Genomic DNA, 12552 nt, shown 5'->3' on the forward strand with positions numbered 1-12552 from the left:
CATAATCTCATTAATTTAAGGACTATATGCATGTTTGAAAATTAATTATGCCTTTAATTTTGGTTATTATTACAACTATTCTTTCTTCTTTAGGAATAACAATTATTCTTTTGAAGTTCATCTTTATTATTTTTTCAAATTCTTTGTCATTTTGACCCACTTATTTTTCTTACGCTTCTGATAAAGCTTCTCAACCTTACTCTCTGAATTGTTTGCATAATTTTTCTACTTCATTTATGTTGTTTAGTGATTCTTTTGTTGTTGTTGTTTGCTTGTCAAGACAAAGAATCACTATGTAACACAGGTTGGTTTGGAATTCTCAATCCTCCTACTTCAGCCTCCCAAGTGAGTGTTGGGATTACAGGTATGACCGCCACACTTGGCTTCCTATTTAGTGATTCTAACAAACAGTTCAGGTGACTATTGAACATTTTCATTCTTATAATCTTTCTTTTAGCTACTTCCTTCTCAATCTTATCACTTTGGAATGTTGTCACTGCTTGTTCTTCCTGTGTAGATTTCTGTTTCATTAAAGTCATATCTTCTGTTTCATTTTTAACTTTGTCTCACAGCTTTCTGTAACTGTAATCTGGATTTGAAGTAAATAATTTTCATCCTTACTTTCTTTATCTGTCTTCAAAATAGATTTCCTTTTCTTTCTTTTGAAATTTATTTCTTCAGAGATTCCCCCAATTCATGTTTTGGGGTACTTGCTTGTTTCTCTTCATAATTCTTTAAAGAAAAGGACAGATCTTCTCAAGAAAATTCACATCATTAAATATGTAGCACCCTCTCACCTCTCCTCTACAGCTCCAGTATTTCCTTTCTTCCATGTGGGGTTGTGCAGTATGCATATATACATCATTTATAATCTACTTCAAGAAACCTAGCACACTGCAATCCACCACAATTCTATAGGCCTGAAACATAGGTGCCTGACTCTCTGACACTTAAATGAAGAAAAATAAGTCTCCTAAACCTTCCATTATTTTCTCCTTCCCATTCTCCTCATATGCAAAACAATGATTCCCAAAATTAACCACTTTTGAGATTTTCCTTACTACTCTCCTGGCACACCACTTCCCTCCACCCCCTGATGCATGCATTGCTATTAATCTCAACTTTATAGCTATTTTTGTTTACATAATGTCAAACACTATTCTGATAATATTTTAGAACAAAACCTAGCTTCTGGTTGGACAAGGAGTGAATGATGGTGTAGCTATCTCAAAAGTAGTAATAATGGATCAGTTAGGTTCATTAAGGTCAAGCCATTGCCTAGATACAAACACATTTTTAAAACTTATGGTAATGCATACAATATTTTGAATAGCACAGAGGATAATAAAAAGCATGTTTTTCTTTTCTGTTGGCTTTAGGGAAGGCAATTTTGTGTAGGCCTTTAATTCACACATGTAATAAACATGGATTAAAACTTTCCTTCAGTCTGTAGAGTTCTGAAAACCAGAAGCCACATGGGGAAATCCATGACAGTAGGGTGTGAAAAGACCATAGAATAATAAGCCTGGGAAGCAAAACATACATAAAACTACTTTCCACTATCCCCAACCAGTATATAACACAGAACAGAACCTCATAGTACCTTGTCCTCCCAGCAAAGGAAGGCAAACAGAGGCCTATTAAACAAAACAACATAACTTCAAAACTATATAGAGAGCTTTTTAAAAATTGTTTTTTCCATGATTTCTGGAAGAACCAAAAACATCTATACTTCTTCTCTCTGTGGAATTTTCTCTTGTGATAGAACAGCTGGGATGACATGACCATTTCTTTGAGGAAATTACATAATCTTTTCTGTGGACCAGTAGCATTAGATAGACCAAGGGCAACCTGGAGTGGATATTAAGGATAATTCCTACACCAACATATATTTGTTTAAATAAGATTTCTGGATCCACTTTCCTTATCTCTGTACTACCTAAGATTCTTGAATCCAGGTTCTTGTACATAGTAACCATGTACTCTTAAGTTTGGTCCAAAAAAGGAAATGACCCAGACTCTGGCCGAGATCTCTCTATCATCCAAGCTACTAAAATGGAAAGAAAAGAGAAAAAAGTAGACAACAGTCCTAGCTTAATTCTAAGTGCATTGATCCTATGATGGGTGGAAAAATTGTACTGAGTATGAAATGGAATTTAATATTGACTGGAGTAAGTTTAATAAATGAAAAAGAAGGAGATTCTGAAATCTCTTTTTATATATTTAAAGTATTTTCAAAGCAATTTAACTTAGCAAAATTAAGTTTTCCCCATAGTAATTAGAGAAAAAAGTAAAACCAATTAATGTAGACATTATAAATAACCAGTAATAAAGTGTTTTTAAAAATTCATAACTCTGTGTTGGACTAACAAAACATTTTCTAAATATTACCAGACTATTCATAATACCTAATATAAAATTATGTTACCAATATCTTTCATCGTCGTTCCTTCCTTACCTATTTGACAGTTCTCCATAGGTCCTTACTACTATGTACGAGTCCAAGTTACTATTTTCCAAAAGCAAGGGTTATTTTCTTCTCTCAAAATAGACAAAAAGGGATGAAGCTCCAGGTTTATGAAATTATATAAACCTTTACAAGCAAGGTACAGGTTTATGAATATTTGAGAAAAGGTCACTGGCTGGGTGAAATATCTGTGAGAATTAAACATGGCACCTAACATTTTCAAAGCAAGAACAATAGATAGACCAAGAAAACATTCAAACCCAAAAGTCAAAAAAATAACTTGTGATCAGAACCATAATAATTGTCTTGTGCATGCAAAAAGTCTACCAAGAGAAATGAGCAATTGGTTTTCCTTTGCAAGTCAACACTGATCAATCATCCACTTTTTATTGACTCCCAAACAATGCTAACAGCAAACGCTTCTTGCCCTAGAATTACCTGCCATGCTTCCCTTCTCTGTGGTGAGTAACAAAGCAGGAAAGGACCAGCACAGACCACGAGAGCTCAAGGCCAATGCAGGGTGGGTTCTTCCTCAGAGGATATCTACCCTTGGAACAGGGCCCCACTATTATAGATAAAAGCCATGGTTTATACAAAAGAAGTGCCTGATGCTGCCATTCTAAGCAGGTGTTTATGGACTGTGCAACTTTGATCAAAGTAGTTATTAGGTATTTTAGGCACCATGATAAAAACCATCCAGTCCATAATTCTTATTGACTCACTTAATTTAGGTAGGGAGAACATAAATGGGGTAACAGCCCAGAGAATCTCTTCCTTCAGGAACTACTCAATGACCTGATGCTGCTCCCTTTAACTCTTTAGGATACTGTTTCTGGATGGAAGGCAAGTAACATTTTAATCAGTTCTTGAAGAATAGGGAATACAATAGGTAGGTAGAAAATGTATAATGTAACCCATTTCTCTTTGTTTAGGTTTTTATACAAATCTATTTTTAACAAAGAATTTTGAAATCCAAAATGTACCTTCTCAGTGCAGCTTTGAACTTCAATAACCTCAAAAGTGTAATATTACAAACTTATTTAAAACTTCATTTGAAAGTTTAATTAGGTATAATTACTATACTTTTTAGATTTTTAAAGTTTGAATAAAATGGTTTTCAATTTAAAATTTTTTCTTTAATGTTTGTCATCCTCAGCTAGAGTGATTAAAACCAAACCTTAATGCAAAAATTTCATTAAAATTATGAAAATTGATAACTGCTTATAAATTTAAATAATGATACTTTCATATGAACTTTCATATGTTTCAACATGTATACATCTGAACTAAATATAGATGTACTTTGATGTTCCACTACTAGTTAAAACTGTGAATGTTTTCCTTATTATACATCTTCAATAATTCCTTCTCTGAAAATTTCCAGTATTTAGAATTTGAATTATATTTATACACTTTGTATTCCTCCTCCTTGATAAATAAAGGATCATTCCTTTTTAATCATAACATGCATATGGGGTTTGAGAGACTAGATTAGACTTATAGAATTTATTATATTTCTACGTTTTTTTGTAGTACTTACAGCAAAAGCTCTCAGTTTTTGTGAATTCAGAGAACTCACTGTTTGTGAGTAGATAAAAATATGTCAAGCTGAAGTTAGGAGAGTAAAATCAGTCCAGGAGGATGTGTGGAAGACAGTCAGGAACAAGTGCCAGACGTGATTTCTGTAAAATGGAGAGGGAGAGGTTTGTCTGGCCAGCACAGGTCGGCTGGCTGAGGTGCAACCAGGAACAATCGTTAAGACAAAGAACAGGATATGCAAAGGAACTCAACACTCCTCAGAGCCATGTCAGAAGAATATGGTGTTGGTTGATAGATGCTATACCTGTTATGTGATTTTAAGTAAATTCTTCCACATAAAACCCTTAGAAGAAAGCACAAATTCTTGTCTTTTTCTCATAATGATACTCCAAATGTTAATTGGGTTTTTTGAGAAATAAATGATTGGAAAGTTTGATATTCTGTAAAAAGGATACATTATCTTCCCTTCTGCCTATGATATATAGAGAGCAAAATGTGTAACACTGCATTTTTCTAGAAGTAAACTTTCATGGGGTTTAATATAACATGCATAAAGTTGAAATAATATTCTATACAATTAACTAAATCAAGTATACAATACCCAGGGGAAAAAAATAGTAGATACTAAATAATGACAAAATGTTATCAAGGACTTTAAGTTAAAATAAACAACTAAATGACAAAAGAACTTTTTCTTGACATATTTTGAAATATTTCAAGAAATATTTAAAACATCAATGAAGCACTTCATAATTTTTTAATATTTAAAATTATATATATATATGTATTTACTTACATAGTCCTCCTTTATAAATGAAAGTATATTTCTTTTAAATGTTAACATTCATACAGGGGTTAGGGAGAATCAGTTGTGTTCACAAGAGAAAATGACTTCAGATTTTCAAAAGTACACTATGCAGAAAACTATCCAAACTTTTGATAAATGACTACGCTAGATACAATGTGACTGTCAACACCATGTTCTCTTCTCTAACATCACACCTCTGATGTTGACATTACCAGGGCAATTCTCTGACTCGGTATTCTCTGAGTTTTATTCACTTTTAAGGGGAAACTGCATATCCCTGATTCTGTTTTGATAGGTAGGTAGCTTCTTGCAATCAACAACCTGAAGATTTGTAGGTGTGTCCACCACCATGCAGACATGTGTCAGTTAGTAAAGTACTGAGGCATAGGGAATTACTGAGAAGCAGTTTTGCATTCACATTTTTAAATAAATCAGTGAGAAAGTATTTATGAAGAATTATTTCATGTCTAGAATTCTACTAAATGCTACAGGGCATAGAAAGTTCCAGAACACAGAGCCCCCACTGACTAGAAACAGTGCATCTAAAATGCAGATGCAATGTATTTCAATATTATTCAGTCTATATCCTTCTCTTTTCCTCTTCTGCTTTCCTGTATTCCCCTCAGACAGACCCACTATTACAATCATGTACTTTTGTACTCTATAAATATATATTTTTGTGAATATGTGTCCATACATATATGCATGTGTGTGTGTGAGTATAAGCTTACATATATGGTTATTTGTACATTTATCTTATAGGTCTAGCTTCCACATATGAGGGAAAACATGTGACCTTTGTTCTGAGCCTGGTTTACTTTGCTTAACATGAAGATCTCTGGTTCAATCTATTTACCTTCAAACAACATAGTTTTTCTTCTTTATAACTGAATATACTCCATTGTGAATATACAATACATTTTCTTAGCTCATTCATCAATTGTAGGGCATCTGGGCTGTCTTCAAAGCATGCCCTTGTGAATATTGCTGTAATAAATATAGGTGTGCAAGTGGTGCTATTGTACCCTAACTTATAGGGTATAGACTCCAGAAGGAGTAAGTAATATAGGGGGCTAATTTGATTACATATGCTATATGCATATGAAAATATCAAGGCAAAACCCCTTTGAACAATCAATATACACTTGACAAAATGAAGGACAGGAAGGTAAAATGGGTTCTGGTTGGGATGAGTACCATCTGGGAGGAGGGAGGGTAAATGGAGAGAGTTAAGGAAGACAAATGTGGTGGGTATATTTTGTATAAAAGTATGAAAATAGAATAATGAAACCTGTTAAAATTGTCCTTAAGAGGGGGTTTAGAGGGGAAAGGTGAAAGATGGAAGAGGTAAACTAATTAAGATATATTGCAAGCACATATGTAAATGTTACAATGAATACCCCCTATACAACTAATACATACTAATATTTTTAAAAATATTTTTAAAACTGGCACCCCACTTATGGTTACAATGATTCAGTTTTTAAATTGAGATGTTGTTTGATGCCATTTGAAGTAGGAAATGACAAAATTAGTAAAAAACAGAAGAGTTATTTTCTAGGCAAATTGCATGCAAACAACTGAATAAAATTTAATGTTTTATCTTAAATTCTTAACAGAATTATTACAGAGAGTAATTTGCAGTCGTCCAGAGTTTCACATCTAACATACCTTAGCATTTTTAAGTTTTTATTCATCATGCATTTGAATTATATAAATGATATGTTTGTGTGAGAAATAAATAGAAAACACAGATTACTAAGAGAAAAAACTCAGGAGATAAATACGTGTATTAATTAGTTCTTAGACTGTGATAGCATAGCACCACAGACTCAGTGTTAGATTAAACAATGGAAACATCTCTTATAATTCTGTAGGATAAAAGTCTGACACCAAAGTTTTCTAAACACTCTCTCCTGGATTTGCATATGGTCCTCTGTCTTTCTTCATGTGGTCATCCTTCAGTATTTGTGTATGTCCTTCTCTCTTCTTTGAAAGACACAGGTCCCTTTGGATTACAGCCCTTCCATATGTTTCCCTCATATGTGGAAGCTAGACTTATAAGATAACTGTATACATAACTATATATGTGATCTTATACATACACACACACACACACACACACACACACACACATACATTATATACAGGTATACCTATTTAAAGTCCTCTTCTTTAAAAAAAAAAGGTCTTTTAAATATTTTTCTTAATGATAGATTTATAAATACTCTATGGTACTGGGGACCAGGACTTTAATATATGAAGTTGGGGGTGGGGACATAAATCAGCCCATAACACCATCTACCCAGTATCTGCACATAGGTGATAGATTACAGGTAGATAGATAGGCTATGCATACTTAGTACATGATTTTTTCATGTAAATATCTAGATTTTAAACATTCTGTGTCTTTTCTTCTTTCAGTACTGAAGATTGAACAAAGATTCACACTTGCTAGGTAAGTACACTAGCCCTTAGCACTTGAGCCACACCCCTGTCCTTTTGCTTTTAGTTTATTTTTCAGATTGAGTCACAAGGTCACTTTTCCCAGAGCCAGCCTTGAACTGTGATCCTCTACCTCCATCTCCTAAGCAGTGTGGTTATAGGTGCACGCCATGCCATGCCAGGCCTTTTGAACATTCTTTTTATTGTTTATTTTTGGCAGTATTGGGGTTTGAACTCAGGGCTTCACACTTGCTAGGCAGCACTCTATCACTTGAGTCATGTCTCCAAGCCGTTTTGTTCTCATTATTTTGGAGGTAGGAGGTCTCACTCTTTGCCCAGCCTGTCTATTTTATGCCTCCCACTGTTGCTGGAGTTATAGGCCCATACCACCACGTCCAACTTTTCTCTGTTGAGATGAGGTTGTGCACAATTTTTTCTCAAGCTTGCCTGGAACTATGATACTCTTGATCTCAGCCTCCCACATAGCCTAGAATGGTAGGCACATGCCACCATGCCCAGCTATTGGTTGATATGGGGATCTCACTAACTTTTTGCTTAACCTGACCTCAAACCATGTTCTAAATCTCAGTCTCCCAAGAAGCCAGGATTACAAACTTGAACCACAGCACCTGGCTTTCAATAGTCTTGATGGATCAATATTAGATAGTTGTGTGGTTTTAACACAATGTATTTTATCAGTTTCCCACTATTAATTATTTGAGTGGTTTCTAGTACTTTTTTCTATAGGGCTATAGAAACACTCATACATGAATTCCTTGGTAAGTTCCCTTTTCATTTTCTTTTGATAAATGTCCAGTCATGGACTCTCTTAATCAGAATGTTTTCTTTTCCTACTAAAGGCTTTTATACTTCTTGCAAAATTTGCATTAATTTTCACCTTGACAAGTATAAAGTATGAGTGCCTGTTTACCACAGACAGGCAAGCTTACACTTTTTATCATTCCTTCCTTCTCTGATAAACAGATTGTAACATAGTATTTTTACATTTGTGTTTATTTTAATTAATTTGACATGGAGGGAGATGAACTTTTTTCATGGTTTACGGCCATCTATACATTTCCTTTTATGAATACAGACGTCATCTGTACCCTCCTCTCTGACCCCCACTCATTGAGTACATTTAAAGCTCATTATTTTCATCAATGAACCACTCAGCAGAACATGAGTCATTTCCATCACCAGCAGGGAAAATCCTGTAAATTAAATAAGCCCAGTCATTCTTTTTACCATGTGTCTTTCCAGTGACAATTGTAAATTTTGTCAGTCTTTAAGACATTGTAGTCTGGGTAGACATAGTGTCCTAGTAGAAATCCAACTGGGAGTGTGGTTTAGTGAGTGTTGTTCTAACACCATATTTTTCCAAACATTAATTGTACCTATTATTTTTACCTAGTAGCCTTTCTCTTTTGGTTCTCTGCATGTAGACATTTGAAATATTTCAACTTTAATGCTATTATGTCTTGTTGATGGCATACTGTAAGGCGGTGTTTGACATTGCATAGTTTCAGGTTAATGTAGCAAATAAAGCCAAGTTTTAAATATTTTACTGTCAGTTCTTTTTTTAATCCTTCTGTAATCCTCCATTTTTATTTTAAATGGTTACCTGTTCCTTTGGAAAAAAATACCTAAAAGTGGTATCATATATACTTGGTAAATTTTTCAGAGGTGGTTTCTCAGATAGAAACAAAAAAATAGTACATTTCCTCAGAGACACTGACACTTCAGTTCACAGACTGTTCTTGGTTTGTTTTTATTACATATTGAATTCATCTAGGTGTTCCGTATGATCGATTTAAGTATTCCAGACTTTTGGCACCATATGCCTTATACAAGTCTTTTTTCCAAACTATTTTTCATAGATTCTGAATGAGATGAATTATGCAGCACATTAAACAAAGTGCAAGATTTTTAAAAAAGAGAGTGGATTATTCCTTTGCTTTTAAAAAAATTTAGCCTTACTTACTAAACCATCCAATTACTTCTTCAAGATCACTAATGCCCTCATCTTTATCATTGTCAGACCTCACATTTATCACTGCTCTATGCATCTGGGTTATTCAAAATTCTGTATGTTTCTGAGGCAGTAAATCTCCTTAACAAAAGGGGGAAGTTCATTAGATAATATCAAAAACAGTTTTTCTAGGAGAATAATTCACTCAGTGTGTCTTTCCTTTATTTTTTATTCATTTATTTTCTTTATTGTATTTTAATCCTGGATGCATGACAAAGTAAGTTCTACTTTCTTGTCCTTGCATCCACCTGTGTGTATGAGCTGGTACAAGTTGGATGTCACCTGCTCCTCTGGCTGAAATGGTAACATAGGGATGAATCTCTACTCCACATGAAGAAAGCATACTTCAAAAACTTGCCGAATATCTCTTTTATTCAACAGTGATAATTAGTTTCACCTACTTAAGCTAAGCAAGTATTTTGTTTCAAAGAGGATATTACATTTGCTAAGTGTTAAATGTGCTATAGAAAAGTTGCCTAATAATTAATTATTTCCCTTAAATGGGTAGAGGATTTCTTATGAAACTAAGGTCAGAAAACATTGCCAGTGAGTTTAACAATGATAGTTTCTGTTGTTGATATGAGCCATATTTATCTTCCAAATATCAAAATTTCCATGTCCATTCAATCAAATCTTTACATGAGGAAAAGAAATAAATGGTTAATTGCTCAGTCCAAAATGTAAGCAAAAATGATGGCAATATCACATAAAAATAACCAAAAGAAACTACTCTCTCTGGTCATTTGGATGGTTTCTTTTGGTGGTACTGGGGTTTGAATTCAGGTCTTTGATCTTGCAAGGCAGGTACTCTACCACTTGAGGCAAATCACAAGCCTTAGACTTTGATAATTTCTTAAGACACAGATCCTAGTAAATCAGAGTGATTTACTTAATAAAAGTGATACTGCTTTATTAAAACAAAATGTACTGAAAAATAAAAATGAGACAAAACTGAGATAAAACAAAACCACTTATTTTTGTTTTAATTTTGAGCTACAGAAATAAATCTATAGTGAAAGCAACTGATGGCTAGAAACTCAATAATGTCAATACATCAATACTGCTTTCTTTTGGTAAAGATAACGTTTCTCTGACTCTAAATGAAGTGAAGAAAAGATACCAAGTTTAAAATTCTCTGTCAATGGTTGTTTTACTAATTATCCAGATTCCAAGGCAATCATACAACCGTAATCATTCACCTCACGCCTGGAAACATAAGTCTTGTTCTTTTGATGAATATTTATAAGACAGTGTAAAGCAGTCTACTTTCTTTTCCCTTCAGGCAAGACAATTTGGAGTTCATCAATATGTATTACCAAGGACTTTTATAAAAGGCACTTCAAAGAAAATTCATCAGGCATTCCTTTTGTCTTGATTTCTGTTAGACTGATACTTCCTTTTGACAAGTATCAATAAATTATCCTCTGATGGCTAGAAACTTGATGTCTTATTCAGAAACTTCCTCACACAGCAAAATCTGGGCCTTTGAGTTTCAAGAGATATTATTAAGATCCTGCATCTAACTTAAGGATAGACAGAAGACATGCAAATTAAAAGCAATAAAACAAACATATATGTAGTCACCCTACAGCACACCGGATGGAGTTTTCCCATACTTGAAAGCTTTCTTGCTGTATACAACTTGCAATTTTATTATCTGCCATGTGAACAAATTTACAATTCCTTTACAAGTTAAAATAAAATAAAGAAAGAAAGAAAAGCCTCAGTTCCTGGATAAATAGAACCATACAAAATTAAAACCAGATTAATGTAGATGTGGAAAGAAGAGAATGAAAAGTTGTCTTTTTCCATAAGTCTGATTAGTTTTCTCTTTTGAATATTCTTGTTTAGACTCACATTTCCATAAGCTGAGGGTGAACCAATTCAATTGTCTAAAGTAAGAATGAAAAAAAAAATCACTGCTCTATTTAATAGGATTTATAAAGGATACTAAAACTTTATTTGCATTCTTTTCTTTTTAAAAAAAAGAGCTTAGCTATTTTGTTTTATTATACTGACAAAAAGTATTTGAAATATGGAAACACTATTGGTATCTATTTCTATAAATAAACACATAAAACAGCATGTTGACTAAAGAGTCCATCTTATTTTATGGTTTTACTCATTCTTTACAAAGTTATTGTGCTAATATAAAAATATTCCATATACTAAGAAACTGTTTTGTCACTACCTGGCACAATATGCAGCAAAATATAATATAAAATTTAAGCTCAATTTTTAAAAAACATGAAAGGTGAAAAGTGTGGCACTTCAGCTAGAATACGCTTTTCAAACCAATTATAATATTAATCACACAGCCATTCTAAACAAATTTATGTGCACTAACAAAACATACATCTCATTTGTGAAATATAATTCACTATGAATGAGTAATTTGAAATGTATTGTTTAGTTTACAAATAAGTAAAAGAAAGAAGGGAAGATTTTTATGCAGAGTATTAGGGCATAAAGAATGCTATATCATAGTACTTAAGACACCAGTAAATGCGATTTAATAGCTATTACAATATTATCTGAAAATGATTTATTTTTCATATTATATATTAAGACTGCTAATGATGACAATGAAGTCTGCACTGTATTTTCTATTGTGAAACCCAAATATACCATCATGTCTTCATATTATGGTTAATTTGTACATAACAGAAAGTAAAGAGGAGACAAGATCAATTATTTCTGACCATATTCTTAAATTCTTCCACACACTCATATCAAATCTGACTCCCCAAAGCTGCCATGGATTGAAAAAATAGGAATGCTTTATCAGGATAGCTATGCTTCAGGCTGTCCTGATGTTGCAGTGAAGGTGTTGGCTGGGACTATAGAGATTGAAGACTTGAGTAAATCTGGAAAACTTGCTTCCAAGATCACATGAGTATTTTCAGGTGGCCTCAATTCTTCATAGGTCATATCCTGGAGGTCTGTTTCTCACCTCATGGTTCTAGTCATAGGACCTAAGTGTCCTCATGGCATAGCAGCTGGTTTTTTGCAGAGTGAGTGAACCAAGAGAAAGGGTAAGGAGGAGAAAACTGCTGTGATGGTTAATCCTGTCAACTTGATTGAATGGAGTGATGCCTAGATTAAAAAGCATGTCTGGGAGAGATTATGAGGACTATGACTTAATGAATACTATAATCCACCTGTGGGTTCAAAATTTGAATAGACTTGAGAAGTCATGGAACTGTGGAAGATGGGTCCTGATTGGTGGAAGTAAGTCACTGGGTGCATGTCCATGGGAGT

At 33.6% G+C, this 12552-nt stretch overlaps 1 long non-coding RNA gene across 2 annotated transcripts in view; it reads left to right on the forward strand.

The window, feature by feature from the left end:
• The window catches only part of LOC141420759 (uncharacterized), a 161277-nt gene that overhangs the window by 42928 nt on the left and 105797 nt on the right, over positions 1-12552 (forward strand). For both annotated transcript variants that reach the window (XR_012445329.1, XR_012445332.1), the window contains exon 2: positions 7239-7272. This is a non-coding gene — a long non-coding RNA (uncharacterized lncRNA). The remainder of the gene's footprint in view (positions 1-7238; positions 7273-12552) is intronic.

The sequence above is a fragment of the Castor canadensis genome, chromosome 1, assembly GCF_047511655.1.
Source record: "Castor canadensis chromosome 1, mCasCan1.hap1v2, whole genome shotgun sequence".
NCBI classification, from domain to species: Eukaryota; Metazoa; Chordata; class Mammalia; order Rodentia; family Castoridae; genus Castor; species Castor canadensis.